Source organism: Pan troglodytes, chromosome 6 (assembly GCF_028858775.2).
Source record: "Pan troglodytes isolate AG18354 chromosome 6, NHGRI_mPanTro3-v2.0_pri, whole genome shotgun sequence".
Classification (NCBI taxonomy): Eukaryota; Metazoa; Chordata; class Mammalia; order Primates; family Hominidae; genus Pan; species Pan troglodytes.
In genome coordinates this window covers 56,084,522-56,104,558 of record NC_072404.2, presented here as the reverse complement: position 1 = coordinate 56,104,558, position 20,037 = coordinate 56,084,522, and the positions used below count along the sequence as shown (strand labels likewise).

At 40.0% G+C, this 20,037-nt stretch overlaps 1 long non-coding RNA gene across 1 annotated transcript; it reads right to left on the bottom strand.

Annotated features, from left to right (window-relative positions):
- Positions 1 to 6,639: 6,639 nt before the first annotated feature.
- LOC107976066 (uncharacterized) lies at positions 6,640 to 16,448 on the bottom strand. The gene is made up of 3 exons (XR_001719708.3): positions 16,293 to 16,448; positions 12,406 to 12,532; positions 6,640 to 6,734 (listed from the first exon to the last, which is right to left on the bottom strand). It is a non-coding gene; the product is annotated as an uncharacterized LOC107976066 (long non-coding RNA).
- Between the last annotated feature and the right edge of the window lie 3,589 nt (positions 16,449 to 20,037).

Genomic DNA, 20,037 nt, shown 5'->3' with positions numbered 1-20,037 from the left:
CCCCTAAGTTTCAGAAATCCCTTTCAGGACCCCATCGTCCTTCCAAGATGGAGCTGCTTAGATCTCCTCCCTATCCTTGCTGTACATGCCCAAGATTTTGTGAACATGATGTGTGCGATTTCAAAAGCAGGATCTGGAGCTTCCTTCTGGTATCTAGACTCATGATAGATGCTCAATACATGTTGACTGGATGAACAAACAAAGATAGGGTCCCTATTCCAGGATGGTGGCTAATTCTGTCCTTGGCACTCACAGGCTGCCACTTGGGCCCCTTTGTGGCAGAATCGGCAGGAGGGGCCCATGGGTTGATCTCATCACTGCGGCCCCACACGGTGAAGAGGGCTGCCGTTCCTCAGTGTCCACGGGGTTTGTGGCCAGAGGAGAACTCCTGCCTTGCTGCTGAGGGGATAGCTGCAATGGTGACTGATCTTCCTGCCCACTTCCTCCTGAGCAAGCTGCATTGAAGACACGACCCATTCCCACTCTAACGGATGGAGTTAGTCAAGAGCGGAGAGCAGAGAGGGCTGGGCTAAATGTCCCTTTCCTTCCTACCTGCTGGTGAAGTACTGTGTTGAATACAATGAAATCCTAGAAGTATATAGAAATAGCAGAAAATTTAATCCAAAGCTAATTCTGCTTCACCTTTTAAAAAATTTGGAAATCCTGTAATATATTTCTGTAATAAATTAAATAGCACAGACAGTGACTTTCAGGCAAAATTCTGCAAAGAAACCTGCTTTCCTGGTCTCCTTATTCTTCTTAAAATAATAGAGAAAAGCTTGATTTAAAAAAATATGTCTAAAAAGTTGTCATTAAGTATGACATCAGGGCACTCCATGCAGACTGAGTTTCTGGTGATGGTCTACCGATTTGGATTGCAATAGATGACTGTAACTCAGGGGTTCTTATGATTATGTGTATAAAAATAACTAGTTAATTGCTCAATGTGTCTGACATTAGCCTTCACTCCCCCTCTGCTGGTGAAGCTCTCAGCTGAGTGCAGTGGAGGGACTGCTGTTGGTCCTATTTTTTGTCATTGTCTGGAATTCTCAGGTCTTCATCATTGTTGAGTCCCTTTGGAGCACCCCTGTTCCTGCTCCACACCTTGTCCATGACAAAGGGGCTGTTTCTTGACTGGAGTTTCTCACCCCAGCTGAAAAGATTCTCAGCCTCTCTCTGCAACTGATTGACACTTATATCTTAAGGACAGTCACCCACTCCTGTGTTTAAATCTGTTTGGTTGCCACTGAATGTAAGGGAGAGTCTTTCCTCTAGCTTAGTCTTTCTAGAATATTCTGTATTGTTACCTGGACATGAGTTTTCTCCCTCCAATCTGAAGACTACTCTGGATTTAGTGTGAGGGAAACCAGACTTGTCTAGAGTATAGACAACAAACTCTCCCCCATTGTGAATGTGGTTCTCTCTCCCACATTGTCTGTGTCCAGCTGGTGAAGACTCCAGCTCTCCCAACCCACAGCTGCACACATTTGAGGTTTTACTGTTTAACCATTTCACATCCACAAGCTATACTGGTGCAGTTTAGACCACGCCTAACTAAATAAATGAAAGGAGAGATTTTGAGTAGCACCCAAAGACCTGTTCCATGGTGCATGGTTAGGAACAGGGATACAGATCTCTCCTGAGTAAAGTAACTTATTTAGACACAGTTCTAAATAATTAGAACCAACTTCTAAAATAATTCAGGGTTTACAGGCATAAAGGCTAGTCATTTAAACACACTGCACCCATTCTCAGAAGTGGATTCTGAACAAGTCTGTAGCTCAGGACAGTTCACAGAAAGGGCTCCTTAGTAGCACAGGCAGCACAATGGAAATGCTTCTCTTACTTAACTCAGAGTTCATTTTTAGCACACCCAGACGGCCCAACTCGTTATACATTTATTACTCTGTAATGCACTTGGCAACACACACGATGCCCATAGCTGTCCATACCAGGGAGCTCACACTGCTTCAACCAGACCTGTCTCATCCCCTCAGCAGCCCCATTAAGTCAAAGAGTAAATTATTAATAATGCTGACTAAAATCAAAGCTCCAAATGATGCAAATAAAATTAACCAACATGAACTGGAGAAACAGAAGTATATAAGAGAGCAGAGAGAAGCCTGTTACCCTCCCCTCCAAGAATGTGTCTTAAAAGTTATCATTAGGTATTGCAATGTGGTATCCAATGAGGAGTGAATTACTAAAAAAGCATACTTATTTAAGAAGGGAGCCCAGGAAATTTGTTACATTACTATGTAGTAAATAGCATGAGCAGACCATGATATTCAGGCAAAGTAGAGTATTCTGTAAAGAATACTGCTTTCTTGGTCTTCCTACTCTTGTTATAATAACAAAGGAAAGCTCGATCCAAAAGCTTTTCAATTTGGTCAAATAAAACCAAGGAGTCCTGATTTAGAGAATCTCTTTCCAAAGATGAATGGTAGATGTGAGATTCCTTGGGAGCCTGCGTCCTACAGCAGCCTGGGAAATCCCTGCTCTCCAGCAGTAGCAGGTGCTCACGGTCATTTCCGGGAGAACGCAGGGCATGGCGGGAAGAGGGGTCATCAGGAAGCTTCCCAGCACCTCTTAATGATGAGACCACTGCCTGACTTTGGAGGTCAGCCTTTTGCCTGGTTCAGACTTCTAGGAGGCTTTGTACCATGAAGAGCTCAAAACCAATGTTGAGTTTTAGTGCCTTCTCACTAGGTGAGAATGAAGAAGTGTCTTCTAGAGGCAACACTCACCAGTTGTTATAGGATTCCATCTGCTGGGCCAGCAGGGGTCCCAAGCTGGGCCAGTTGGGCCCTTCCCTGGACTTTACTGGGTGCTTCTGGAAGAGGGCTCATCATTGCCTTGAGTGATGGAGCTGCAGAACTTCAGGCCTGAGCTGTCCTGTTCTCTTCAGCAGGGCAAAATTTAGGCCAATGGAAAAAATAATAGTCTGAGCTCCTGGAGTTAGGAGAGAAAAAGAGAGGAAGGCAGTTTTCCCTCTTAGGCCTCCTCCACCCTCGTCACTCTTCATCTTGGCCTTCGAATCTGTGAACTACCCAAATGTCTTTTAAATAAATCATCAAGTGTTGTTCATGCTGATTTGAATTGAGTTTCTGTATCTGGCAACTGAGGCCACCTTAAAAATGTGATAAAAGAAAAAAATAGAAAACACACAAAAACAAAATAAATAAATCTAAGACGTGAGTATTTGAAGAAATAAATGACATGGACAAATCCTGGAAATGAATATAGAAGTAAAGAGAAGTAAAGTGTATATCAGAAGGTTTTTATGATTCCAAAATTTTGGGCCAATATACGAAATCTTAAAGGAAACAACAGATATGAAACATAAAAATAAGAGACTTCTACCAAACAAGTATAATATACCTAATAGAAATAAAATTCAAAAAAAAAAACCAAACAGAAATGGTTTAAGTATGACAGAAAATTAATAGGTATTCTCATTGAAAAATGGTAAGAAAAAAACCAGCACTCCAATAGAAAATTGATCATAATTAATGAACAGAGAGTTCACACAAATTGATTACACATATTAAGTTTGAAAGCTAAAAAACAAAACAAAATGCAGGTACAAATTAATACCACCTTTTAACCAAATAATACAAGAGGAGTGATAATGGTAGATTTATGCTGCTGTTGGTAAATTCATAGTTTTTTTTTGTTTGTTTTTTTGGTGGCAGGATATATTGACATTACTCTTTCAGAAAACAATTAAAAATTCTCAGCAAGGTTGCTAAAAATCTGAATATCCCTGGTCCAGGTAGTCCTATTCTTTGCAGCATATTATAAAATATAAATTAAAAGATATTATAAGAACTTAAGAACTATGTTGGGAGGCTTTTGGTCACCAAGAATGGAAATTGAATTTAAATAAACTTAGGCGAAAAAGGACTCTAATTTTCCAAATAACTGTGAAGGCCAGGGTACAAATAGCCTTGTAGCTTTGGGTGAGACTTCAGACAGCTGCTGTGGTCTGTCCCTCTGTGTTACTTTCCTATTGATGCATAACAAATTATCATGAAATTAGTGGCTTCAAACAATTCCCAGTTATCACCTCACAATTCTGTGGGTAGAAGGCTGGTTACAACGTGACTGGGCTTTCTGCTTAGGGTCTCCTGAGGCTGAAATTGAGATGCTCACTGGGCTGAGTCCTCAATCCAGAAACTCTGGGAAAGAACCGCCTTCTCAGATAATTCAGGTTATTGGAAGATTCAGTTCCTCTGGGTTGTAAGGCTGGGCCCTGTTTCCTCGTTGGCTCTTAGCAGGGACTGCTGTCAGCTCACACTGCTGCCCATGTTCCTTGCCAGGTGGTCCCCTCCATGTTCAAAGCCAGCCACAGAGAATCTCCCTCACGTCTTATCTCTCTCATGCTTTGAGCATCTCACTTCCCATCTCTGACCACTAGAGACGGATGAAAAGGGCTCTTGTTCAACAAGATGATATCTCTCTTGATAAAGTCAACTGATTACTGACCTTAATCCCATCTGCAAAACCCCATTTGCCATGAACTGTAATATAAGCACAGGAGTGGCTATCTCAACACATTCAACAGGTTCTGCTCACACCCAAGGGGAGGAGACTATACAAGGGTGAGGGTCACTGGGGCTGTCTGAGAATTCTGCCCACCACAGTCTCCATAGCCCACTCTGCCATGCTCTTTAGATTGACTGTTTTTCCATAGAATGAGCACAATGCAAGCTCTAGGCTCGCATTGGGGTGCATCAATCACCCAGTCCACAGAGTTATCCTGGTAAGGACTTTGAGATGCTTTCCTGTGCCATGTGGTCAAGAAGAGGTAAAATTAAGAGTTAACCTCATTACTTTATGAAAATGCAAATTGAACATCGATATATAATTTAATGTCTATGACATGAGTAAAAATTTTTTAATTAAAAAAACCTGAAACTTGTCTAAATGATATGGGAAATGTATCAGCTCCAATTTTAAAAGCTGAGAGCAGATGCCAGGGGCAGGATCCAGTGAATGGATCGGCAGTGAAATGAATGGCTCAGTTTCTCTCTACTTTTGTGGTCTGCCTTCTGCAGTGCCAGCCTGGTGGACTGCACTTGGTGGACCTTGGATCATCTCAGCCCTCACATCCAGACCTTGTATTCTCATGCCCTACCATTCAGAGAAAAGGATGATGTTTGCCCTTGAAGGTCTCCCACAAGACAAACTTCTTTTTCTCCAAGGCCCTAGCAAATATCCTTGCCTCTGATTGGATCCTAACCCTGTACAGGCCAAGGTAGTGTGATACCAGGATGGGTGTCAGCCCTCATGGCCACTCCTAAGCTGGTGGAGGAGTCAGTACCAATCATATCTCAGCTCAGAGATTTCTGAAAGAAATTCCAGCAGAAGTGAAGGCTGAAGAGTACATGAGGGATGCCCAGTAGAGGAAACCAGCATGTGCAGGACAGAAAAAAGTTACACAGTTTTATGTAGAGCCTAACAGGGGAGGATTGCAAGCATCTTAAGGCAGTGAGAATCCTGGGATGGAATGCCAGGCAGTGCAGACTGCCCTTCTGGGGACACACATCTCACACAGACAAATCCTGCTCTGGTCTGGTCTCCTTCAAACCTTGCCTGTCCCCTGTAAAGTATGCGCTCTTGCCCTTTCCCGCATTTCAAATGAGGAAAGAAGGCTGGTCCCTCTCTGGTATCCAGCAGTAGTGCTCATGGCAGCTGCTTGTTCATGGCTCCTGAGTCTCCCTGCACCTGCTATGTGTGTTTGCACAGCTCTAAACCACACTTGCCCCATGGAACAGCCCTCCTAACTGTCTTTCCAGTAGGTGGGAATTTCACTTCCTTATTTCCAGGCATAAATTATTGCAGATGCAAAATCGCGACCTTGTTTTAGACACAAGTGTTAAAAATATAGCTCTTAGATATTCAACAATACTTTTTATCCTCTCCTTTGAGCAGGAGGTGGCCTGAACTCAACTTGTTGGCCAATGAGGCCCTTGGCTTAGCAGAGCATGAATTTTGAGAGAGAGGTGGAAGGAGGTCAGTCTCTGGAGCACGTCATGAAGGTGGCATTTTGCTGCTGTTCCTCCTTTCATCCTATACCTTAAGAATAACTACAATCTAAGATACTAGGCCCTGTGGGGCACTGGAAGGGCCAATTGCCCACCATCCATCTTGCAAGGTAGCGGACACGTAGGGTTACCTGGCACACCTCTGCCAGACAGGGCTGCTACATAATTTGTAGAGCCCAGTGCAAACTGAAATTAGGGGATCCCTTGCTCAAATGGCAGGAAAAACATTTCTTCCTTCTTTCTAGGTCTCTCTCTTGTCATGGTGTTTTTTACTTGCTATTTAATGTCACATCCCTTGGACATAGGAATACTCATGGGGAGATTGCAGACACTCACAGGTACCCAGGGCCCTGTTCACAACTGTGTAGGCCCAACCATTCCCATGCACAGGCTCAGGTCCCCTCCCAGCAGATGGCAGTGGTTGCTGGGGGTTGCTTGGGCAGGTAGCTGAGAACCCATCCCTGGGAGGGGGAGGCACCTGGAAGGGAGCCCCACATGAGCAGAGTCTCCGAGTCCCCAATGCATGCTCCATTGCTTCGTCAGACTTCACGGACAAAACACAAATTCAAGGTAAATTTATTCAGTTTCAAGACTGCAACCACAGAGCATTAACTGTAAAACCCGGAGAGACTGCACTGCTCGCAGGCCCATGAAGCTGCTCCTGTCACCAGGCTTAGTGGGTGGCTAGGGAAAAGAAAACAACCAAAAACACAGTGACTTGGATTTATCAACATTTGTAGGTTCATATGTCTGGTCTTTATGAGTTATGTGATCTTGAAAAAGTGGTGTAACCTCTCTGAACCTCAGTTTCCTCATCTGTGCATTGTGGCTAATCACTGCCCATGTAACAGGGCATTGTGAGGATGGAGAAGTCACAGAGTGCAGAGGCCTCATAAACTGGAGGGCACTGCCTTGGGAGGGGTTCCTACCCTGGGCAATTGATTGATTGGCTCTGGAGTTGCAGCTGCAAAGGCATGCTGGCCTCTCCAGTCTTGCAGTCAGGAAGGCTGAATGTGGTCAGCTGAGGTGCTCACTGCAGCCTCAGGCAGGCCTAAAGGTGTCAGCTGCAGAGTCTACTGCTGGCCTCGGCTGGCTACCTCTGATCTAGCATATTCCTTCTTTAACTGTTCTGCAACCAGGTAGGCCTCAGCTAGGCAAACCAGGGTCTTCTTGACTTCAAGCTGAGGAGCATCTTCTGAGTGCATCCTGCAGCCAGATTCTTTGCTGAGCTCCAGGGATGGGGGATAGACATTGCTCTGTCCCCCAGGGGCTCAGACCACAGGCTACAGCAGTGAAATGCAGGGGCCTCGGGAGCCAGAGGAAAGTCCTGAAGAAGCTCGAGGGGAAAGTGTGCATTTCAGGCCCTGGGCTGAGTCTAAAATAAGGGAGTAGGCAGGTGAGAGAGGGAAGAGGGGCTCTGGATGGAAAGAGAGACTGCAGGGGCACAGGAGTAGGGGAGAAGCAACTCTCAGTCGTGGTTCCAACTAGGTGGGCTTTTCTTCCTCATTCCATAGTGAAGCATCCTGGGTTCTGATATGACAGGTGGCAGCTAAAAACATCTTGGTTTTGCTTAGAGCTCGTTGTTGTGTGGTGGGAAGGTGTTCATAACAAGAAACAGCCTCCTCCTTTCTACACACCAGCTGAGCTAGAACTCTATCATGCAGCAGTGGGGCATTGCTACCAGAATGGCTGCTCTTGAGGGAAGGGGAAGACTGAAGATCAAACCATGCGTGGTTCACAGTAATTGGTGCTCCTTCCCAGTTCCAGTTGAGCAATGTAAAAGAAGGTGACTAACAAGACATTAAACTGTGTGCATGTTTCAAAGCACACCCAGGACAGAGGCTCTTGGAACCCACAGGAGCCTGTGGTTTCTGAAATATGGGTGGGTGGCTTCCTGCAGCTGCAAGGCATGCTGGGGAGGGGAGATGAGATAGGCCGCGGCCCCGCCTCACCCCCTCTTCCCGAGTGGTTTGGCGCGGGTGTGCCCAGCCTGCTGCTCCTGGCCAGGCAGTTAGAGTGGAGGGAAACCTCCCGTTACCAGGAAAGCAAATAATGGGCAGATCAAATAAATCCATGTGGCTAAAATGCAAAAACAGATAGAAATCTACCTCAGGCCAGTGCCTGTGGGAGCAATGGGAAGAGATTCATTTTATTTTGCATATGTAGACAGTGATTTTAATGTTATGTAAATGCAGCCAGCGATTCCTAATTGCTCCTGAAATGCACGTGTCAGGGGCTCTGTTGCAGCACAGGTTGCTAATGATAGAAATAAGCTGTGTTTTTTACAAGGAAGGCTCGCGATTACCAGCTTTTGATTTTTCTTTTTTTTTTAAATTACAAATTTTAATTAGGACAAGCCAAGGCAATGAAGGTGGAGGGGCAGGACTGCAGAAGTGCCTGGGGTAGAGACAGCTCAGAAGAGTCACCTGGGCATGGAGAAGGGGTGCCACAGGTGGCCTTGCGGCTCTGGGTCAGCCTGAGAACAGACACTCCTGATTTCAAAGTGTAAAGTGTCATTCACCCCCTCTGAAGCACTTATCCAAGCTGACATACTGGGAAGTCAGGGCGGGAGGCAATAGTCTCTGGTTTCTCCAGGAAGATGAGCTGTGATGATCTTTCCCAGCAAAAAGCCTAGACTCTCAGGAGCAAAGTAGCATTGCACAGGGGCAAAGAATGACAGGAAAGTCACAAGTGTTGGGTGATGCAGACCACACACTTGGGGCAGGAAGAAGAGTTGGTGGAGCCCACCAGAAGGGAGGAGGTGAAGACCAGTAAAGGCAGTACAGCCCTGCCCCCTACCCCTCCTGCCCTGTGCTCCAGCACAAGCCCAGCTCTGTGACCCTCTCAACATAACACCCTCTCTGACCAGAGCAAGAGCCTCTCCCTCAGGCTGCAGGTACAGTGCCTGTCTGCTAGGCGAGACCCACCACCTTCAGAGATGCCACTTACCCAGGACACCCTAGGCTGTAGTGATGGCCTTTTCATCAAGATTATCCAATCTTTATCCCAGGACTAAGCCAGACCTCCAGAAATGTACATACCTGGACCCAATTCTCTGCCTCTCAAGACGATGCCACAAAGCTTTTCAGACTTAGATTTTCCACTAAGGATTGTTGAAAGAAACAGCCACATGGAATAATTGTTATTGTGGCCATTTTTTTTAAAAAACCAGGGATGTTATTGATAATTTTGCATCCTATGCATATATACCTTTCTAAAGCACGGGGCCAAGGAATGTGATTTTTCCTGAAAAGCAGCAAGATCCACTGTGACCAGACCGTGAATCGTGCAAACTGGAGTTTTCCTATTTTGTCCTGACTTAGACAAGCCAAGGAAGCTCAGAGTCAAGGCCTCAATCAGTTTCTAAGCTTCTGTGTATGTTATCTTCCATCCCTCAACTCTCAACAGAGGTTTTTCTTTATACCCTCCACCATCTTCACTCCTTTATATTTCATGCTCCCTGATTTCATTCTTAATGTGGCTGTTTTTTTTAACTCTGAGCCAACTTTAAAACAATTTCAAAATTGGGAGAGCTATTCATAACCAAATTTAAAACTAGTGAAATGTGTTTTGATAGAAAAATGCCTGGAGTCCTGCCTCTTTGGCATTTTTGCACACTCCACATTCACACGTTGTAGGTAGAGGTAGGTGTGACCACCTTTCCCAAGGCACACAACATTCTCAGCTGAGCAAATGAGTTCTGTGATGTAGTCAGCAATTCCAGCTTCGGAAATTCCACAATGGTATGAAAGAAAATAGTTTTGCTCTTATAAGAAAGAGGTTTCAAGCCACAAATGAGTCATGGGCTACCTCTATCTCCTACTGCTCTTTTTCATAAAACCGAAAACTTCCCCTTCCCCTCAAGCCAAACCCTCACCTCTCCTTGTCACCTCTTTGTCCTAGAGAATCACAAATCTGAAATCACCCTGAAGTTCTTCCTTACCCCCATGTTCAAAGACACACAGAACCTACAACAGAACCTATCTTCCTAGTGTGTCTTTCATTCATGTTTTTCTTCCCTCATTCAATATGAACCCTGCATCATCAGACCTCTGTCCTCTCTGCAGACTTTCCCTGAGCCAGGCTCCCTCCCCACTCTGCTGCCTGGTCTTTCTGGTCCTGGGGCTTGTTCTGCCCTCCTGAGGCCTTCCCTGTCCACTCAACCTCGCACATCACCAGCCCCTCTATCTGACCCTTCACCCCACTATCCTGATGATTTTTCATGATGCTGTTCCTCTCTAACAATATTCATTTTTTTTTCCTCTTAACTGTCTCTCTTCCCCACTAGAAAGTAGGTGCCATTAGAAAAAGCATTGCACCTGCCCTGTTCTTTTGCTGTATTTGTTGAGATACTTGAGAATACTTAAGGGACTGAATGAATGAATGAATAACTCACTTTACCCAAGTCTGTCAGCATCATTCCGCTGGGCGCTTGCAATAGCTCTCACTCTCTGCCTCTGAGTCCTCCCATTTTACTTTACCTTATATAAGAGCTTGACTAATTTTCCTGGAATACTTATTACCTTTTAACATCTTTGAAAAGTTTTCCATTCAAAGCACAGAACAAAGTCCAAGCTGCGGAGCATGCTTTTGACTATTGCTTTCATCTGGCTTCTATCTATGTTTCTAGCATTGCCTCCCTGGAAACTAACTCCACTCCATCTTAACATTTCAGCTTCAGTTGCAACCAGGCATGCCCCCCAATTCCAGGTCCTTTCTCATGCCATTCTCCCTTCATTTAATTCCTTCTTCCTATTTTCAGGTGAGAGGTATTCCCATGAAGAATGAAAATATTCTTCAGAGAGTCAGATAGCTTTGGATTCAGATCCTGACCCACTATTTACTACGCATGGGCTCTTATTTTTTCCCCCTCTTTGATGACATGTGAAGATGAAATAAGAAAATATGCATCAAACACATGGCAACATTTTAGTTTCCTTACCTACATCTTCCATTTTCTACAGTCCTTCTTGTAAGAGCTGCTTCCAGTCTGTGTATCTCCCAGAAGGCATTCCTAACTGCCTGTGATTATGTCTTTAGTAAATTTTCTTCCATGTTCCATGTCTGCACACATCATAGGTAACTTAAATTTACTTGACAATGTTATCTAACTCTCTGTATCTATATCATCCCTTCCCAACTAAATTTTATCCTCATAAAGGACAGGGAACCTGTCTTCCATTACGTTTCTTTTTAGCTTGCCCTCCAGAAGGTTCTGAATAAATGTTTAATACTTTTGTTCATTCATTCATTTATTTGGTAATAAATACTTGTTATGTGGAAGGTGAGATGCTCAGCCTTGTAGAGGGGGATGCATATGAAGCAAAAGAGAGATTTTTTTTCTTCAAGCACTTACAATCTTTTTGGCTTTAATCCACAGTAAAAAGTGCATTATATTGTGATTTTGTTTCTCCACTATGCTGGGAACTATGCCAGCACCAACGATGCTGGTGAACAAAGATATACATAGTCTATGCCTTAAATTCTTACAGACCAGATAGTAAGAGAGAAACTGTATCAAAGGAGAGATTAATTCAAATTTAATAGACATTTAGGATAGAGATAAGTGAAAAGGATAAAGATAATATAAAACAATAGTGTAAGAAAACATTTCTTACTGGATTTTCAGTTTGAAAAAGAAAGATCAGATTTGCTATTCTGAAATATCCTGAGTTGGCAATTATCTGGTTAACTTCCACAGTTTAATATAGAGTTCCTCTGGGAGGAGAGCACCCTGCCATTTCATATTGGCCCCTGTAGATCTTCTCTTTCAGATCATTTCCTGTTTTGTCCAACTTCATTGGGTTTGAGGCTACTGAATGAGAATCAAGTCCAGTGATGACTCAGTACTGTGTTCACTCACCTAATCTAGGAAAGGCAAGAGACAGAGGTGGGAGGGAACTTTTCTTCCTCTTTTCCCATTGTGCTTTTGAATCAATGTGTTGTAGTCAGGGATAATCACAATTATGCTTGGAAATTTTCAAAGAAAAAGTTTGTTAATTGACTTAAAGCAAGGTTAATCAACCAGACGGGAGTGACCTCTTTGGGGCCTTCTCTCTATTCCAGAGAGAAGTGGTGTGGTGAGTGTAGTCTCCCTCCTCCTGCATGGCCTTCTCAAACCTTGACTCCATCTTGGGGTGCAAGCTCTCAATAGAAATTCACAGGTTGTCTGTTTAGTTCTTCATCATATGGTGCAATAACACACATGGTGGATTATATAACCTATTTTTTTTGTGGGTGGGGAGGGCAGTCCCATTACCAGAACAAGTCCCCCCAGTGGAAGGCAGAAGAAGAAGGGGAGGGAGATGGGCATTTTCAGAGCCTGAGGTGTGCCAGGAAATGTACGTTGGCTTACCGGTTCCCATGAGAACCTTGTGAAATGGCGATCTCTGTTCACATCTTCAGATGAGGAGTTTGAGACAGTGAGTGGAAGGTCTGGGTGGTGGCCTGCTGTACTATCCCGACTCCACAGAGAGGTAAAACTGCCAGGTACAAATGAAAAACAGAAATCCTGCAACTCCCTGCCATCCAACTACCCATTGTTTAAAATCTAGGAAGTGCAGGGTTATCTATGGGGTAGGGTTAGGTGGAGATGGAAAGCTGAGATGGTTCCTGAACACTTCTGTTTGGTTCACTCTATTTGCCATCAGAGGCAGTCGGACTCCACCGTGGTTTTTCTTTTTTCAAAGAATTTCTGGCCCCTTCAAATTCAGGAAGTTATGGAAATCAGGCAACAAAGTATAATCATGACATTTTCTACCCAAATAGGCACTGAAAGTTCAAAGTTTCCAGATAAGCATTCAGCTTCTTGATACTTATCTAACCTTAAACTTCAAGCATTCTGATGTTCATTAGATTCAAAACCAGAGAAAGTCAGATATCTCTTTTGTAAAAGAGTGTTTTCTACCATCATTGCTGCTATAATTTAGGAAGAGGGTGCTGAGTATTCTAACTTTATAGTTAGTCATGCCAGTAACGAATATTGTCCATAATATGCTACTAGGAGGGAAAAAGTCAAAATCCCATCAGTAAAAGATTGACTTGTAAACAGAACAGGGTGTCCTAGTTATCTGAATACCCACAGATACAGATCTCTCCCACACTGAGGCCTGCCCATAAACAAGGGCTGCATCCAGGCACGCATCACATGTAGAAAAAGCTGACACATGCTTATAAAGCACAGTGATTGATTCACAAAGATGTGTCCATTCTGGAAAAAAAAATAAGGCCCAACTCAATCAAGAATGAACAAAAAAGTTCCACCATCTACTTGTATCATATTTTGTACTTTTCAAAACACTCTCACTCTCATTATCTTACTTGATCTTCCTAATTATCAGGGATATAGGTAGAGTCATTATCATTGCCATGACACAGCCAGGGAATTTTGAGGCTCAAACACATTAAGTGGCAGTGATGAGGATCTGCAAGAAGTAGCCCAGGGCTGTTGCTGGGATCCAGGCTCATGCTTTCCTAACTGTGATCTCTATGTGTTAATACTGAAAGAGAAGCATGGAGACAGCAGAGGATGAGCTCATGACCACCATTTATTTTCGGCTTCCTGGAAAAAGAATTGAGCTTTAAGCTACCAGCCTCTTCTATTCCTGCTTTGGCCATTTAATACTTATGGGATCTTGAGGCGGAATACCGTAAAATGGAAGGTTTGTGATGATTAAATAAAATAAACATATTAGGTACTTACTATGAATGAAATTTTACTATGTTAGATTTCATCTTTAGTTCCTTCCCTCTAAAGATTTACCAGAACTAAGTAATCCTATTTCTATAAACTGTACCAGCAAGTCAGTCCAGCTACTTCTCTTTCATCCTAGAGATTCCATGGGATGCCACCACTTCTCCTAAACTCTGTTATCTCATGTATTAACTGGCTGAAGATACAGAACTAAAAAGATACAGTCCCTTCCTCAGTGGGGATCAATGCTTATGGTTTCTTTCTTCCTTTTTCTTCTTTCTTTCTTTCTTTTTTTTTGACTCTATCAATCAGGTAGGGATGAGCAAACTATGGCAATGGACCACATTTGGGCTAGTCCCTGTTAGTATTCAATTGTGAACTAAGAATGGTTTTTACATTTTTTTAAATGGTTGCAAAAACCTCAAAACAAGCATACTATTTCCTGACATGTAGAAATTATAGAAAACTCAAATTTCGGTGCTCATAAATAAAACTTCTTGGACATACAGTCATATGCATTCATACTCAATGTCTGTCTTTTTCATGCTATAATTGTGGAGTTGAGTGGCTGCTACAGAGATTTTATGGCTCAGAAAGCCTGAACTATTTACTATTTGGTCCTGTGAAGAAATGTTTCTTGATTTCTATTCTATGTACCATTCTACATTGTACTGCAAGAGTGTCCAATGCCCTGTATAGTGTTAGCACAAAATATATGCTCTTTCTTCTGCTCTCTTTAGCTTTAGTTTGCTTTTTCTAGTATCTGAAAGCCGAAAGCTGAAAGCCTCAGTTGTTGCTCTAAGACATTGTTATTTTCTGGTATGCATGTTAAAGATGTAAATTTCCCTGTAAGCTCTATTTGAACTGTGTCCTATAAATTTTGGTATGTTGTGTTTTCATTTTAATTCCATTTAAAATATTTTACAATTTCCCACATGATTTTTTTTCCTTTGACCCACTGGTTAATTTGGTAACGTGCTGCTTAATTTCCAATTACTTGGGGTTTTTCCAGATTTCTTCCTATTGTGGATCTCTCATTTAATTCCATTATGGTAGAGAATATATTTTATATGAGTTCAGTCTCTTAGATTTATTGAGAATATTTTGTGACCCAGCATATGATTTATTTGATGAAGACTGTTCCACATTCAGTTGAGAAGAATATGTCAGTGGGTGGAGTGTTCTACAAAAGTCAGTTAAGTTGAGCTGGGGGAGATGTTGTTCGAGTCTTCTATATTCCTGCTATTTTCTGACTAGTTGGTCTGTCAGTTATTGAAGAGGGTATTACAGTTTTCAACTATTATTGATGAAATACATATTTCTCCTTTCAATTCAGTTTTTGCTTCATGTATTTTTTGGCTGTTTTTAAGTGCATATGCACTTAAATTATATATCTTCCTGATGTGTTGACCCTTTTGTCATTGTGAAGTGTCTGTCATTGTCTCCTATAATATTTTTTTTTTGTCTTAAAGTCTATTTTACCTGCTATTTGTACAGCCTTTCCTGTTCTCTCATGGTTATTGTTTGCATGGTATATCTTTCTTGTCTTTTTAATTTCAACAATTGTATCTTTAAATCTAAGCTGTATTTCCTGGTGATAGCATATTGAATTGTCCCTCTGTTTTTGTGGGGAATTGCTTCAGGACCGACTGTGACTACTAAAATCTGTAGATGTTCAGTCCCTGATATAAAGTGGTGAAGTATTTGTCTATAACTTATGCACATCCTCCTGTATAATTTAAATTATCTTTAGATTACTTGCAATATCTAACACCATGTAAATGCTATTGTTATATTGTATTGTTTAGGAAATAATAAAAAGAAAAAGGTCTATACACATTCACTACAGACACAGTTTAAAAAAATTTTTTTTATCCACAGTTGGTTGAATCCACTGATGTGAAACTCACATATACCAAGGGCCAACTGCAGGTAGGTCTTACTTTTCTATTCAGTCTGACAATCTATAGTTTTTGAATGGGGTGTTTAGTGTATTTACATTTAATATAATTATTGATATGGATGAATTTATGATTATCGGTTTTTAAAATCTGTTTTCCATTTGTCTCATGTCTTTTATTGTTCTTCTGGTCCTCCTTTGCTGCTTTTTTAATGTTAAGTAAATATTTTTAGTGCACTATATGAATTCATTTTTTTACTATATTAAAAAAATTTTTCTTAGTAGTCGTGTTAGAGATTTCAATACACAACTTATTAACATCAACTTTAGAGAGAAATTTTCCTCCTTTTCCTTACCACTCCTTTGAGCTGTAATTGCCATATATATTATGTCTGCAGAGGTAATTAATGTAAGAATACAGCATTATAATTATTATTTTACACAATCCTGTGTTTTTTAAAGTTAAGGAAAGAAATGAGAAAAGTATCTTTATAGAGTGTTTTCTATTTATCCACATATTTATCATTTCTAGTGCTCATTTTTGTCATCCCGTGGAGTTTAGTTACCTTCTGGTGCAACTTCCTTTTAGCCTGAAGTATTTCTTATAAAGCAGATCTGCTACAAACATATCCTTTCAGTATTTGTTTACCTAGGAATGTTTTCATTTCTCCTTCATTCCTGATGGATAGTTTTACTGGATGTATAATTATTGTTTGGTAGTCTTCTTTTAGCAGTTTGAATAAGTGATTCCATTGCCTTCTGGCCTCCATTGTTTCCTATGAGAAGACAGAATTAATTATATTGTTTGTACCTGATGGCTGTTTTTTCTCTTGAAGCTTTCAAGATTTCCTCTTCATGCTTTAAAATTTATCTAAGATGTGTCTAGGTGTGGATCTCTTAGTGTTTGTCCAAGTTGGTGTCAGTAAGCTTCTTGGATCTGTAGATTATTATTTTTTTAATCAAATTTGGGAAGTTTTCAGTCGCTATTTTTTCAAATAATTTTTATTTTCTTTTTGCTCTCTCTTATTCTTCTGGGGTTTCCCATTACCCATATATTGATAGACTTGATATTGAACCATGGGTCTCTGAGGCTTTGTTCATTTTTATTAAATCATTTCTCTTTGTTTTTCATATTAAATAATTCATATTGATATATATTTTTAATGTTACTGAATCTTCCTTCTGCCATCTCAAATACGCAGACGAGCTCTTTAGAGAATTTTTCATTTCAGTTTTATTCTTTTAAACTCCAGGATTTCCACTGGGTTCTTTAGAAAGAATTTAAATTTCTTTATTGAGACTCTCCATTTGTTAAATCTATTGGCCAAGTTGCATGTATATTTCTAACAATATCTTGAAGGTAGGGTTTAGGCCTAATTAAATTTTGTATCTAGTTAAATTGACTTATTCTAAAAAATTGGTTATATCAGTAAAAAACAGGTCTTACACAGTTGAAAATTAAACAAAAAATGTGAAGTGAAAAGTAGAAGAAAGAAACTGTACTATCTTTCTAAGTATAGGGACAAAAGTAAAAAAGATGAAAGAGAAGATGGTTGTTATGAAGGATTGAGACAAAAGACTAACCCAGCATTATAGGTATTCCACAAGAAGAAAACAAGCAAATTAGAATTGAAACAATAAATAAAATCAAGACTGATTAAAACATTCCTGAGCTAATAACAAAGTGCCCTGAAATCAAAGCAAAATAAGTGATAAGGAGTGCACTAGAACTGCCTTGGCAACATTTTTCAAATACAAAGATAATAGTAACAAAAAATCTGTTATAAGCTTCAAGAAAAAAGTGAGGAAATTGATTATACACAAATGCATAATAACTATCATCATCATCATCTCACAGCTTTCCTCTGTAACAGTACTTCTGGGAAGAAAAGGCAGAAACAGCATCTACGGGGATTTTAGTACAAAATGTTTGGCTCAGGAATGTGATACACCACCAAATTTCTGTTCTAATATAAGGGCTAGAAAAAAGCATTTTTCAGATATTCAAAGAAAATGTATCTCTTATATTTAATAATGGCATAACTGCCATTATTAGATGCCAATAACTGCCATTATTAAATAACAGTGATATAAGTGGTACATTTTCTTTGAACATCTGAAAAACAGATCCAAGAAATGGATCAAAATTTAATCAATATAGAATAGGAAAGTTAAAATATCAAAGGATTAGAGGTAAAAATTAAGTATTTTAAGATTGGTTTCAAGTTGAATACAAGGTTAATGTCATTTCTGAAACTGAAAATAAAATAATTTAATAACAGTCATATAAATGAGCATTACTGCAGAGTAAATTCCTATCTTGTATATGAATTCTGACCTGTTTCCATGGCTACCTAGAAAGCAGAATTGTGAAGGATTCTGAGGCTACACCCGGCTCAAAGTGAAAGGGTGCTGTGATTGATTAGTGGTATTTCCTGTGGTCTATCTGTAAAGCCTGCCTCAGGTGCACAGGTATGAATACTCATATGCCACTTTCATGGCACCCTTGTATTTCCATAGCCTAGAAACACTTAAACACAATTGATAATCTAGACTAAAACTTATATCTAGAGTTTATAAATAGTTAAAATATGAAGCGACATAATTGATATACAAAAACTAAATAATAATTTATCTTATACATATATAAAATACCAGAAAAAATATAAAATATAATATATGATGGATTTTCAAGATGGGGATTTCATTTGCCAATGGTTAAAACCAGTACTACATATCTTTTTAATGAAAAGATATGTTGAAACATTTTGAGTGGCATCCACAGGATACAAGTTCCCTGAGACATTAACTGAACTATTAAAAGTGAAGGTTTTCAGAACAAATAACCTTATGAAATGCTACACATCAAGTCATTATCATGGATATTGATGGTACATATTAGAATATTATTGTCTCTAAGAACTTCCATGCTAAAAACCATAACAGGTAACTATAACCCTTTACCAAACTTACCAAATATAAAACTGATAATATGCTTGGATGCCAGTAGATTGTGATGTCACTTACGCATATTGTAATACCCAGGGCCACCGCTAAGAAAACCATACCAATAAATATAAACACTATAAGTAAATCAGGATGACAAAATTTAGAAGTAGAGGCTAGATCTACGTTTCCAGGGGTTAGGAGTGGAATGGGGTGGGCAGAAGGACAAGGTGGAAGGTGCTATGAAAGCACAGCCTGAGGGATCCTCGTGGTGATGGAATGCCTCTTTACCTTGACTGCTATGGTGGATACATGGACCTACACATGGAATAAAATTGATACAACTAGATACACAAGCACACCCTCAAGTATGAGTGAAATGGAGGAAATCTGAATAAGATCAGTGGATTGTGTCAATGTCAATGTCAATGGTTGTGATATTGTTCTGTAGTTTTGCAAGATGTTAGCATAAGGAGACAGGGTCCATTATTTCTTGCAACTGCATGTGAATGTACAATTATCTCAAAAGTTTAAAAGTTTAACCATTAAGTAAATGGAGGGAAAAATGGAAGGAATTTTTTTAAAGTTTAATTAGGACAGAATAAAAAAAAGGAAGGGAAAAATGAAGCTCAGAACAAGTGCAACAAATAGAAAATGAATTGCAAGATAGTAGATTTAAATCTAAATATAAAAGTAGTGATAATGAAAATTGATAATATTTCAAATAAAAGGACTATGATTGTCAGTCTGAATTTAAAGTTTAAAAAAATAAGACTTATACCTTAGGTATAAGGACACAGAGAGCTTGGAAGTTATTTCTTTGAAAAAGCCAATCAGATTGATAAATCTCTGGCCAGACAGATAAAAGAATAATGAGAAACACGTACATTATCAACATTAGGGATAAAAAGAGGACATTTATAAAGAAGCTATGGACATTAAAAAGCTAATATTAGGATATTATTAAAAGCTTTATGTCAATAAATTTGACAATTCAGATAAAATGTCAAAATCCCTGGAAAATACAACTTTCTAAAATTGACACAATAAGAAATTGAATATTTGAATAATCCTCTATCTAATGAAGATATTGAATCTGTCATGAAATTCTTCCGCTAAAGAGAACTCCTTTCTAATTGGCCTTTTTGGTGACTTTTTCCAAACACTTCCAAACAATAGAAAAATAAGAACCTTTCAATTTATTTTTATAATGGTAGCATACCCTGGATATAAAACCTTCAAAGAACATCACAATAAAGGAAAATTAGCAGCCAAATTATTTTCATGAACACAGATACAAAACCCCTAATCAAAATATTAACAAAATCCAGTAATATAATAAACAGCAATACAGACAACTAAAATGGGATTACTCCAAAAAGTCAAATTTTGCTTAATATTGGAACATTAACCAATGTAATTTTCCACATTTACAGATTAAGGAGAAA